Source organism: Phyllobates terribilis, unplaced genomic scaffold (assembly GCF_046119375.1).
Source record: "Phyllobates terribilis strain yellow unplaced genomic scaffold, ASM4611937v1 Scaffold_1__5_contigs__length_1240528914, whole genome shotgun sequence".
NCBI classification, from domain to species: Eukaryota; Metazoa; Chordata; class Amphibia; order Anura; family Dendrobatidae; genus Phyllobates; species Phyllobates terribilis.
This window is the reverse complement of record NW_027362761.1, coordinates 1,132,448,453-1,132,462,370: the sequence shown is the minus strand read 5'-3', so window position 1 is coordinate 1,132,462,370 and position 13,918 is coordinate 1,132,448,453. Positions and strand designations below refer to the sequence as shown.

Genomic DNA, 13,918 nt, shown 5'->3' with positions numbered 1-13,918 from the left:
ACTACTAAGGTCTCTTCATCAGGCATAGTATAACACAAAATCTGAAAAGTCACATATTTATGCACAACAAGACGCAGAAATAATGCAATAGATGAGACAAGTGACGTGAAGCAGAACTATCATTATGGGAGAGGGATAAACATTTGTGGCCGTAAATATTGGTCCAGTTCATAGATAAGGAGTATGAAAGTTTTTTTGCCCTGTGATTGAAATCTGGTCCAGGGTTGTGATGCCCCCACAACGCCTGAGGAGCACATTCCTTAGTTGATATAGAAAGACATTTACAGCCACAAATGTTTATCCCTCTCCCATAATAATAGTTCTGCTTCACATCACTTGTCTCATCTATTGCATTATTTCTGTGTCTTGTTGTGTATAAATATGTGACTTCAGATTTTGTGTTATACTATGCTTATGAAGAAACCTGAGTAGTCTCGAAAGCTTGCAATTTGTTACCATCTTTTTAGTTAGCCATTAAAAGGTATCAACCACAACTACTAAGGACTCTCAAATCTAAATATTTTTCTATCTACTGGCTAACATGGTACAAAGATATACTGTATATTTTTCATGTATTAGATATATTAATATCCAAATGTGCACAAAGAAGGAACATGGGTGAATGTTAGACATAATTCTGGTCACTGCCTAAATCAAGTTCCATCCCTAATTCCTCCCAGCTGCTTGTGTGACTTACTGACCTCAATCGGATGGGATAGAAATGCTTCAGAACACTTCTGCTAAGTGTTACCTCCGACTTTATGGATTCCATCCACTGAAAGGCGAGAGACTCTATAACTTGCTCACTCCTAGAGAAGCATTTAGCTCGGAGTCTGACTTATTGCAGTTGCTTCAAATTAGAAATCTTGGCAAGTGCTGGTATAAAGGAGTGGAGTTTAGTGCAGCGGGGAGAACGGGATCATCTACAACTTGTAGGATAGTTCTTCACCAGACGGCAGATTTGATCATAGGAATTACTCTGGGCAAACCTATGGGAAATCTTGGCTGCAAGATCTTTTCTGGGATGGTGGAAGACAATATTCCATGATAAGGTAAGACAGATACACATATATGGATGTACAGATATAGCAGATCCGAGTGTGACAATCCTACTGCATTATTAGAAAGTTGTTACAGTGCTATTGATGCACAAAATATAACAATTCCATCCTGCCACATCTCTACAGCGCCGTTTTCACACAACTCCCTAATGACCATCATATCACCTTGTCAACTGTATATATTATGTACTAAAGGGTATACGGCTTCAGTCATAGCCGGGGAAACAAGGCTGCATTGTGCCTCAGGATCCTGATATGTGTATTATCAGACTAACATGTCTGTTTTCTGAAATATGTTCTATAAATTCTTATGCACGTGCTTGTATTATGGGACATCTTACATGGGGGTCTCTACTGGATTTGATACAAAGTTATGCACAAGTAAAATTCTGCATAATCCAACAGATACGCAAGATCCTGCGGAAGCAGAGATAGTCATAGCAACCATTTAAAAAGATCTCTTCACCTTTCCCTTTTATTTCTGAAATCTTCCCAACCATAACTATTATTAAAGGTTATTTTCTCTTACTCAAATGCATGCATTTATGGCTAAAAGTAATTTTTACAATTAAGTCTCAAATGTTGCACCGTTTGCCTTCTATAGCCTCTGTGTTGCACTGCTGATTGCTAGATGCAGAATGAGTTAACTGAGGATCCATAAGTGAGTTTGGAACACTTTTATCTATCTCTCTTTGAGCTCTTCGGCAGATTTATGACCACTAACAACAAAAAAGGTGAATGTACAGGGAAACAAAAGGCCTGTGAAAGTCAAACGAAGCTAATTTTTTAATAAAACCCAATTGAAACAATTAATTTTGGTCCAAAATATATGCATTTAAGGAAAAAAAATTGTCCTCCGAGGTGGATAACCCCCCCCCAAAAAAATCACGTGAGATTTTGGTATTAAAAACATCCAGTTGTCACATACAGTATATATTGAGAAAGGATCTTTCTTCTCTACATGTAGAAGATTCTTGAGTTTTTCTAATTTTGGATCAACAGATTACAGTTTAACCTTTCCAGAAGACCACCTATTGGCAGAGATCACCCTCCTGTCCAGACCAGATTTGCTACAACAGACTTTCTCTTCCAGCATAAATATGTATGCTGGCCATATTCTTTGGAAACACCTCCCTCCTTTTTCCTTGCAATGTTGGGTGGTCGTCTCAACAAGGTTTCACTGTACGTAATGGACAAATCCTTTAAGCAAAAAGCACTGTTTTTGCTTGTGCATCCTCAGCAGAACAATATTTTGTATCAAGGTAGGAATCACTATACAGTCAGATGTATGTTGGATGGAATTTCTGAATTTAGTTAAAGGAGTTGTTCAACTCCAAATTTAAAAAAAAAATCTTCAGAATAATAAAGCAAAGAATTCTTAGCTTACTGATCCCCAACCTCTTCTTTCCTAATACTGTCAGATTCCCTGTTGGTTACTGCTATGCCGAGGGATTGGCTGCAGCGGTCACATATCGGTTAGGACTGAACAGGAAGTACAGATATCCCCAAGGGACCTGGATAGTGTTGAATGACAACCATCATGTTAATATTTTACAGGATTAGGGATGTTTTTTTTAAAAAAATAGTTTTTAGGAGTAAACAACCCCTTTGAGGTGAAATTTTGGTTGAATATCATAAATATTTCCCATATCAGTATTGTTCGCTTATCTTAAGGGCAGACCTCATGATTGTTCCTAGATGGCTCCACTGTATCCTCCATAGTCATTAATCACCTTGTTTCTTGTAAAAATACCTTTTCTTACAAGTGTTGATGGTCTATGTCTTAGGGGTGGACATTTTAATCTGGTTTATAGATAATATATGTTTGTATACTCAACAACAGTACCAATATATTCACCTCCCAGAAGAGGACTCGAGCAGCGTTACAGGGAAGTCACAGCCTATCCATACCACTACCTGTGCCCCCTTTTGGTTCTTGCCTACTCTTCTGGTGGGGACAGTACATGACTTCTCCAACCAATCATGGGGCCCTATTGTGAAAAAAAAAATACTCCTTTTGTGGGAGGTTCTAAGGATGATCTGATTTGTAGGTAGAAGGGTTAAAGAATCATTGGGTTCTAAATTCTAAAAGGCTCCATGTAAGAACGACTTGTTGACCCTAACCTTAACAGTTAACCAAAAAAATGAACTGGAGTATAAGTTGGAATGCATACAAAATAGGAGCATGTTCACACTGGCCATTACACAGGCAAAACCTAAGACAGAAACAAAATGAGCATATATAGTGAAGGAAATAATTTTTTGATCCCTTGCTGTTTTTGTAAGTTTGCCCACTGAGAAAGACATGAACAGTCTATAATTTTAAGGGTAGGTTAATTTTAACATTGAGAGATAGAATATCCCCAAAAAAATCAAGAAAATCACATTGTATAAATTAGATAAATGTATTTGTATTTTGCATTGAGAAATAAGTATTTGATCCCTCTGGCAAACAACACTTAATACTTGGTGGCAAATCCCTTGTTGGCAAGCACAGCAGTCAGACGTTGTTTGTAGTTGATGAGGGTTGCGCACATGTCAGGAGGAATTTTGGTCCACTCCTCTTGCAGATCATCTCTAAATCATTAAGATTTTGAGGCTGTCGCTTGGCAACTCAGAGCTTCAACTCCCTCCATAAGTTTTCTATGGGATTAAGGTCTGGAGACTGGCTAGGCCACTCCATGACCTTAATGTGCTTCTTTTTGAGCCACTCCTTTGTTGCCTTGGCTGTATGTTTTGGGTCATTGTCTTGCAGGAAGACCCAGACTGCGAGTAGTGTAACACATCACCATACCTTTTCTTACCCGTGTCCTGGGGCTGCATTAACCAAACATTGACCGCGTCCTGAGGAGCCACCTTTAATAAAGATACTGTAAAACCAATGTGGGTTATGTGGGTTGGCCACAGCTTTTTTTATTTACCAAAAAAAACACCGTACATACATTGCCAAAAAACCTTCCTCGTCCATGCTCATTTTCTGCTTTTTAACCAACAATAAAATACCAAAGGCCAACCACTTTTTTACAGCGGGCCTTGCGAATAAAACTTATCGAGCATGGACGAGAACCGCCATGCTGTGACAACTAACAAAAACCACACTGATAAACAAAAAAATTTCTTCTTCCACTTGTTTTCATAACCAGCCGTAAAAATAATGAAACGGGGAGGGTGGGCAGGTTTCTTCTTGTCAGGTAAGACGCTGTGTGACTGATCTTTGCCGCTTTTCCCTCATATGTATGACCATTTGAACACCACGCCCCCAAATCTATCGTGCAGCCCCAACCACTTCCCGCACTTTTATTTAACCCTCAAGGGACCCACCACCAACTCCCTCACAGTCCTAGGCCCTTTCCTTACTTTATTCAGGGCCTTATAGCCACGACACATTTTTAGTGTCCTAGCAGAGGGAAGGAGGTTGTCACTCAGGATTACATGGCTCCATCCATTCTCCCATTGATGTGGTGAAGTAGTCCTGTGCCCTTAGCAGAGAAACACCTCCAAAACATAATGTTTCCACCTCCATGCTTGACAGTGGGGAAGGTGTTCTTTGGGTCATAGGCAGCATTTCTCTTCCTCCAAACACAGCAAGTTGAGTTAATGTCAAAGAGCTCAATTTTTGTCTCATCTGACCACAGCACTTTCTCCCAATGACTCACAGAATCATGCAGGTGTTCATTGGCAAACTTCAGACGGGACTGCACATGTGCCTTCTTGAGCAGGGGGACCTTGCAGGCACTGCAGGATTTTTTAACCTTTAAGGAGTAATATTTTACTATACAAGTCCCCCCCAGTGTAGTTTTAGGCTGATCTCTCACCTTCCTCATGATCAAGGATACCTCACGAGGTGAGAGTTTGCATGGTGCCCCAGATCGATTGACAGTCATTTTGTATTTCTTCCATTTTCTTACTATTGCACCAACAGTTGTCTCCTTCTTACCCAGCATCTTATTTATGGTTTTGTAGCCCATTCCAGCTTGTGCAGGTCTATCATCTTGTCCCTGACATCCTTAGAAAGCTCTTTGGTCTTGCCCATGTTGTAGAGGTTAGAGTCAGACTGATTAATTGAGTCTGTGGACAGGAGTCTTTTATACAGGTGACTATGTAAGACAGCTGTCTTTAAAGCAGGTAATGAGATGATTAAGAGCGTCTAACTGATCTACAGGAGCCAGAACTCATAATGGTATGTAGGGGATTAAATACTTATTTCTCACTGCAAAATGCAAATAAATTTATCTAATGTATACAATGTGATTTTCTTGATTTTTTGGGGGGGATATTCTATCTCTCAATGTTAAAATTAGCCTACCCTTAAAATTATAGACTGTTCATGTCTTTGTCAGTGGGCAAACTTGCAAAAACAGCAAGAGAATGGATCATATAATTATTTCCTTCACTGTACCCTGCTATAAAAGCAATAGTACATATAAATAACACAGGGTACTTAGTAAACACTCTTTTTGATAAAAAAAAAGTGTAAAAACCATCACATCAGTGTCAAGGTGACCCAAATCAGGATAGTCTGACTCCTAACCTCTAGTATTAAAACCTTATCATGCGTCATAGCAACGTCAGTGTGAATAAGGGCCTTGTTTATTCTTCAAGCGGGGGCAGCGCATGACTTCTCCAGCTAATCAAGGGGCCCGATAGTAAAAAAAAAAATTACTCCTTTTGTGGGAGGTTGTAAGGATGATCTGATTTGTAGGTAGAAGGGTTAAAGAATCCTTGGGTTCTAAATTCTAAAAGGCTTCAGGTACGTGTTGTGACAGGTAGACCCTAACCTTAACCTTAACCGGTAATTATTAGTAGTCTCACAAAAAAACAGAAATGGTGCCCAATACTGTAATAATGGTGCCCTATTCTATATTAAAAGTAAAACAAGAAAAATATTCACCAAACTAAATTGGTAATAGGGTATATATATTTACCAGAGAACCATAGACAGAAAAAATACCCAATAAAAATTAACTTTTAATAATTATCCTTAAAAGTGTACTCTATAGTACAAGTGAGAAAAAACTACACATATATCTCAAAAACAGGATACCATGTAAGGAGAATATAATATGAAATTAGCAATTAATTCAGACAAACTTACCCTGGATAGCACCTAATAAGATTTCTCTCCCTACCTAACAGCGGAGTGTTTTTCACCCTAAGGTTCATGTAACGGGTCTGGGAGGTGGAACCTCTGAGCAACTATACAAGGGGGCAGTCCTTGTAAGGAAGCGGGTGGCTCGCAGGGAAGACGGGCAGGTAGTCACGGCAAGTGACAGGGACAGTCTCTGGGTAGAGGGGCAGGTAGTCACGGCAAGTGACAGGGACAGTCTCTGGGTAGAAGGGCAGGTAGTCACGGCAAGTGACAGGGACAGTCTCTGGGTAGAAGGGCAGGTACTCACGGCAAGTGACAGGGACAGTCTCTGGGTAGAAGGGCAGCGGGCTGGTGGCTGGTGAGCGCTCCCAGGTGAGCGGGCAAGAGTCTCTGGACAGGCAGGTGGTCACGGCAAGTGACGGCAGAGCCTCCAGGTAGGCTAGCAGGCAGGTAACAGGTGAGCGCTCCCAGGTGAGCGGGCAGGCTGGTCCATAGTCAGACTGACAGGTGTCGGAGGGCAGACCGTCGGACTGCAGGCTTGCAAGCAGGTAAGCGGATATCAGGCAGGTATCAAGCAGGAATCTGGCAGGTGACTGGCAGGTAACAGGCAGGAATCAGGCAGGTGACTGGCAGGTAACAAGCAGGAATCTGGCAGGTGACGGGCAGGTAACTGGTAACGGGACCTGAGGGCTGAAGCAGAGTGAAGGCTTTGCAACAACATTGCTCGGGCACCTCCATTTTGGAGGAGGTGCCTTATATATGGGAGGTCCTCGGGCAATTGGCCGCGGACTTCCTAGGACGGCGCGCGCGGTCCCTTTAAGAGAGGGGGAGCGCGCGCGCGCCCTAAGCACACTGCCGGGGAAGGAGCGCATGCCGGAAGCAGCAGGGAAAGAAGCGCTGGAGGACGCCGCGCCAGGAGCGGGGAGGTGAGAGGGACGGCGTCTCTGCCTAGTACGGGGCAGAGACGCCGATGCTACAGTTCAGATGGTGTCCCCGCTCCTCGGAGGCTGTCCCTCTCCTTTCCCTAGGTATCCCTACACAGTCAAAAGATGCCACACACATACATATAAACGGACCAATTGTAGACTATTCATGTCATAATTGACATGCTCAATATAAAAAATTACAACAATACCATATCAGTGGGGAGTGGGCAAAAAATAGATATAGTTGCACAAATAGAGGGTTTTTGATTTACAGTAGCCCACTAATATAAATAGATAGAAATGTGTACCAGTCAGAGCGAATCCGAAAAAAATATTAAGAATATTTTCATCCCCAATCAAACTAAGATTCAAGCGATGCCATAAATGATATCAATTAGTTGGCCTTTAGTACAATAACTAAATGTAGTCAATCCACAATGCAAAATTTCTCAAAGCTATGATAGCAATATTCCAGACATCAATATTATAAGATTCCTCAGACTGGTGTAAAGTCATCCGCAAATAAGATTATAATTAATCCCTTCGTCCCAACCCACTGGAATAGGTAGAAATGTGTACTAGTCAGACCAAATAAGAAATAGTAATAAACTTATCTTAATCTCTAGTCCATCTGAGATTCACACAGTACCTTGAGTGGTGTCCATTAGATGTCCTTTTTGTACATAGCTGAATATAGTCAATTCACAATTCAGAACTCCCCAAAATAGTAACAGCATTCCAGGCATCAATTTTCAAGGTCCCTCAGACTGGTGTAAAATCATCAGCAGTAAAGTTATTCCTTAGGATTAGTCCCTTCGTCCCTATTCTATATTACCAACCATTGGAAAAATACGAAAAGGATGTGGTTTTATGGTCTCTTTCCTTCCTTTCTTTGGCTTACAGACCCTTCTTGAGTGTATTTACATTGCTGTAGGGATTGGTGTGCGGTCCACAATTAATATTCGACAAGGATAGATACCAAACAGACTATGGCTCCATTTACACTGCTAGATTATCATCATCACCTGACGAATGAGTAAAAATACATTTGTTAGGTGAAACAATATTTTGTGCTGAACGAAAGATCATCATTCTCGACAGCACATTGTCCCTTCAAATCATTCAGTGCGCAACTGAAAAGTTGTCTGCTTGTGTAAAAAAGCAATTAAACAGCCGATCTGCAAAGTCATTTAGTGCCGCTGGTTGGATCATGTAAACGAGCCTAATCCCTGGCCCTTGAATCCATTATCCACCATATGTTCAATTTCTCTAATGTTATCCCAATGGTCAGTCACCATAAAACTTCTTTACATATTGTACCCCTCAGCAATGGGTCCCCTATAACTATGTCTGTTACCTACCCCATGACAAAAAGAATCACTTATTTCAGTTCAACAGATAGAGAAATACCTTGTAGCTACTGCTGCGGCTCAGTGATCCTCTGTGCCCGCTACTAAAGAGAATGCATATTCACCCTTTTACCAGGATTGGGTCTGAAGGGACCATGCATACCAGGATTGAGGATGATGCGGTCATGCATACCAGAATTGGGTTGAGGGGAGCCTTGCATACCAGGATTGGGGATGATGAGGCCATGCATACCAGGATTGGGGATGATGGGGCCATGCATACCAGGATTGGGGATGATGGGGGGCCATGCATACCAGGATTGGGAATGATGGGTGCCATGCATACCAGGATTGGGGATGAGGGGGGCTATGCATACCAGGAATGGGGGATGGGGAGGTCATGCATACCAGGATTGGTGGATGATGGGGCCATGCATACCAGGATTGGGAATGATGGGGCCATGTATACAAGGATTGGGGATGAGGGGGCCATACATACCAGGATTGGGGATGAGAGGGCCATACATACAAGAATTGGGGATAAGTGGGCAATACTTACCAGGATGGGGAAATTTACCAATAGCTGCTGCATTTCCTACTCTAGGCTTATACTCGAGTCAATAAGTTTTCCCAGCTTTTTGTAGTAAAATTAGGTGCCTCAGCTTATATTCGGGTCGGCTTATACTCGAGTATATATGGTAAATATATGATAGATAAAAGATAGATAGATATAATATATAGATAATAAGTAGATATGAGACAGATAGATAGATAGATAGATAGATAGAGCATAATCTAATGTAACCCGGCGTTTAGTCTTTGCTGTGAACTACTGATCTTTCTGTGAGGTTTATTTGCAGTGGATTTCGGAGAGGATTACTCATTGTTATCATGTTTTCAATTCTTCATGCTTCCAACAAACTAATGAGAATTTATGCATTATGTGGCAGTTCAAGGTTTTCATGGGGATTAAATACACAAACACACAAACGAAAATGCACAATGTTTTCAACAGAAATTCTGGTTAAAAAAAAAGAGTTGCCCATTGTTCTTATACATAATTGTCATAGTAGCTAATTATTTTAAATGACTGAGCTAAACTCCACTGTCTGCCAGAATAGGGTACTTCTATGCTTAACCACTGCTCCATGCTGGAGAATGGCAAGTACAGCACTACGGTAGTCCTAAGAATGAATGGAACGGCAGCTGAGCATGTGTGGCACCCCAGGGGTCCGGTTGCCACAGTGGCATTGCCTCCCTCACAAGAGGTGATCCCATGCCTGGAAGCAAGCAGGGGTCCCCTAGTCAGGTATACCAGCATGCAACACTTTACTGGCTCCAGACCAGAAAGGGTAGCTCCTCCCCTTAGCAACTGGAATCTGGAGGCGGGGATAGTTAGAGTTAGTGAGAGGAGTTGAAGACAGGACAGCGAAGAGGAAAGACCTGGAGAGTGGAGCTGTATGGCAGCTCACCCCAGAGAGGAGCGTAGAAGAACCGGACACCGAGGTTGTGGGGCACTGAAGGCCCAGCAGCAAAAACCGGAGGGCAGGAGACTGCAGGTCTCCTGGCCCCATCAGACGCCCGGAGGCTCAGCAGCACGATAGGGCCCAGCACCGCCACGAGGGAGTGACACTCCAGGAAGGCCTGAGCTGCCTGCCATACAGGTGAGCACAAAGACGTTTTAATCAGGGACGAGGGCCGCAGCACAGCTATAAGCAGCAGGGCCAAAGAGATTAGCGCAAAGGGAAGGCCTCCAACTTCACCTGGTGAAGTGGATTCTCAACTTGCTTCTAGGCCGCCCGGACCTCTACTACAAGCTAGTACCCGTGCCCCGGTCTGCCTAACCACCGCAAGTAAAGATAAGAGGAAACCGCCATTAAGTTGTGGAATGGTTATGATCTGCGCCATCCCCTGCACTACACTGCACAGCAACATCTATAACATCACCATTTCCTGCCCTGGAGCTAAGCTCTGCCTGTGGAGAGCTGTCCCAACTCTGCTGTGTCACCATCAGCTCCAGAGGATCTGCACCGCAGCGGCGGCCCCATATAGCCGCATACCACAGGTGGCGTCACGAACATTAAACTATAAAAACTATAATCCCCCTTTATTGACTGCCCTGGGTCACGGACCGGGTCACTGCCACTGTGACATCCCCTGCACCGACCAGTCCGGCACCGAGAACCCAACGACCCAGGGGGCGCGTCACATGCGCACTTCTACTCCATTCTGACAGGGATCAAAGTGGCTTGATCTGGCAACTGGTAGGAGCACTCTTCCAATCTAGACCACTACCGATTTAAAAGTTATCACCTATACCAGTGTTTCACAAACTCCAGTCCTCACGGACCCCAACAGGTCATGTTCTCAGGATTTACAAACTGTTGCACAGGTGAGAGAATTTCTGATGCCTTGATGATACTTCCATCCCCTGTGCAATGCTAAGGAAATACTGAAAACAAGATCTGTTGAGGGCAGTGTCTTTGTCCTACCAGAATACCCCATTAATACTTACATTATTTGAGACTTTTGCATTCTGGTTCCACATCAAAGGGTCTCAGGAATCCATGTATAGGTGGAACCTTGGCTCAATGGTTAGTTACGGTGCTTTGCCAAGCTGTGTTCAAATCCAACCAAGAACTGATGTGAATGATGACAATGTGGAATATGTTGGCACTATATCCCGTGAGCAATAGTTTTCTAAAACTACGACTACCGTGAGCAGACTGTGTGGCCTAGATGTGCTACCATGGCCTGCAGCGTCTCCGGAATTATCTCCCATTGAGCACATCTGGGACATCAATTGCAAAAGGAGCTTCCAGGAGCGAATCATGATGATTTTCTTGCCCAAGTGCATTCAGTGTGGCAAAATATTCCTCCAACAACCATTAATAACCCTATTGATAGCAGACAAGGCTGTATAGATTGTGATTTTTTGAAAATGTTGTTTCCATTTTTTCATCATTTACATATTATTAACATGTCTATCCATCCTGTGATCTCCATAACTCCATGACTTTTCCTTCTCGGTGTTGCAATTTCAATGTTGAGGAGTGTATATTCTCATATTGGCGACCATAGATCCCCAACATATATTTCGCACATTCAGAAGAGAACTGAATTTTCTACACATTAAATAGCAATAAGCTCTTTTGTAGATAATTACATAAGGAAGTAAGAGCCGTGTACACAATGAATTCTGCAGTATATTGGCCCAATACAAGTCAATGACGTCGTAACAATAATACTGTTAAGTCAACTGTTGATATGATGGCAGAGAGAGATGTGAGGGATGCAGATGCTTGGAAACCAACCCAAGAAAATAAAGCCCAGCCTCTGATAGTCAGCAGTAGTAGTTAACCCCAAAGGCGCGACTGGTTTACCATGAAAAGATCTGTGACCATGGAGGTCCTGGACATAATTAAATATAATCAGGAGGACACTGCAGTCATTCCCTCATCATTTCTAATCTTTATATGGTCTTCCAAATTTCTCCTATTCTTATGTATCCAACTTTCACCCTTCGAAAGATCAAAACACATGTAGATAGCACGATGACTGTATGGACATGAGCGCAGAGATTGGGGCCTCCACTGGCGAGGTATGAGTTTGGAGAAATCATAAATTTAAAGGGGCTGTTAACTTTTAAGATATCGGTAGATTGTACATACTCTAGAAGGTATTAGAAAGTATGACATATACCTCAAGGACTTCTTCAGGGAAATTGTGGCATCACAGCTAAGGATATGTCCATGTACTGTATGCTCTTATTGCTGTGTTCTTGTATTTAGTGCTGAGGATGAGACATGTACATTCATAGGTGTAACTTAAAGAGGTTGTCCACTACTTTTTGATTGATGACCTATCCTTGGGATAGGTCATCAACTTCTGATTGGCTGGGGTCCGACACCCGGTATCCCTGCCGATTAGCTGTTATCGGTGTTAATGGTGGCCGCCGGCCAGAAGTACTCACTTGCTGTCTTTTGGTAGTGGCTGCCGCAGTGTACTATGCATCCACCTCCTATTCAAATCAATAGGAGGTGGATATGTAGTACCCTGCAGCGGCCACTATCAGAACATGGCCAGCTCTGCAAGTGAGTACTTCCGGCCAGCGGCCGCCGCTGCCGACACCGATAACAGCTGATCGGCGGAGGGTGTCGGTTGTCAAACCCCGGCCGATCAATGGTACACATAAAAATATGAAACTTTGTAATATATATTTTGGCAGTAGTTTGCTTCTTTCTCTTCCTGGGCTGATCTTTTATTATCAATAATCAGTTTAATTCACAGACAAAATGTGTCCTAAGTGACAACAGATTTTCCCATTATTGAGATAGGAGATGACTGTTGGTGCTCATAAAGTTCTATGGAAAGGGGAGGAGAGAAAGGGAGGAGCTGGAGGCAGACATAGACATTCTGCTAAAAGTTCTCCAAAAACGACAGAAATGGACACATATTTTCCTTTTTCTCCTTTGTATTTTCCTTGAATATTATAAAAAAATAATAAATAAATAAATACAAGTATAAAAAATGACATAAAAATTAGGCTGCACATATCACAAAAAAATAATTTGAATAACTGATTGAGAAAAAAATTACAACTTAAATCCGCATGGATGAAGAAAACAAAAATGTACCAAGTCACGTAAAGGGCAAAAATTTCCAGGTCTTGAACTGGTTAAGGAAGTTGTAGGGGCTGATTTTTTTTTTTTTTAACAGTAAAAAGAACAAAATGTTACTCATCGGTAGACATTGACTTTAAAACAGAGCTTAAGACAAGAAAGACTATCTGAAAGAAAAAGTAAAGTAAGGCAGCAGTGCCATGGTAATAATGTAACCCAACTATAGCTCGATACTTGATGATTCAAAACCTTAAAAATAGCCAGGAAAATATCTACCAATATTTCTCCGTTGCATGTAGATAAATTGCTTCTCATTTTATCTGGCTTAAAGGGAACCTATAAGAAACTTTTACCAACTCCCCAACCCCAAACCATATTTATTATTGTGTAGCCCTTCAAAATATGAGTTAGTTGATCCCTTTATGATCCCAAACCACTGCTCCAGCATCAAGAAATCGCGTTTTGAAGTTATGTATGGAAGCGCATTGGGGCGTGATGATGCACTTACAGCTTCTCAGCCACACTCCGTATTTCCTATATATCAGCACCCTGCCCTGTCAATCAGCCAGAGCAGGGTGCTGCTAGGTAGGAAATACAGCATGTGGCTGAGAAGCTGTAAGTGCATCATTACGCCTCAATGCACTTCCAGACACAAATTCAAAACACGATTTCACGCTGCTGGATCAGCTCTTTGGAGTCATAAAGGGATCTACTGAATCATCTTTTTAAGGGCGACATAGTCATATAACTGATTTGGGAAGGTTAACATTTCTGACAAGTTTCCTTTAAGCAATCACAGTGGCTTTCATCAACATTTATTATTAACAATCTCACAGACACATAAGCCAAGTCAGGTTAAGTCATAGTGCAG

The 13,918-nt window shown here is 42.2% G+C and overlaps 1 protein-coding gene across 3 annotated transcripts in view; it reads left to right on the top strand.

Moving 5' to 3' along the window:
• Positions 1-688: 688 nt before the first annotated feature.
• Positions 689-13,918, top strand: part of C1QTNF7 (C1q and TNF related 7) — a 292,579-nt gene continuing 279,349 nt past the window's right edge. For all 3 annotated transcript variants that reach the window (XM_073647324.1, XM_073647333.1, XM_073647341.1), the window contains exon 1: positions 689-1,052. The gene's annotated coding sequence lies outside the window, so the exon portion shown is untranslated. The remainder of the gene's footprint in view (positions 1,053-13,918) is intronic.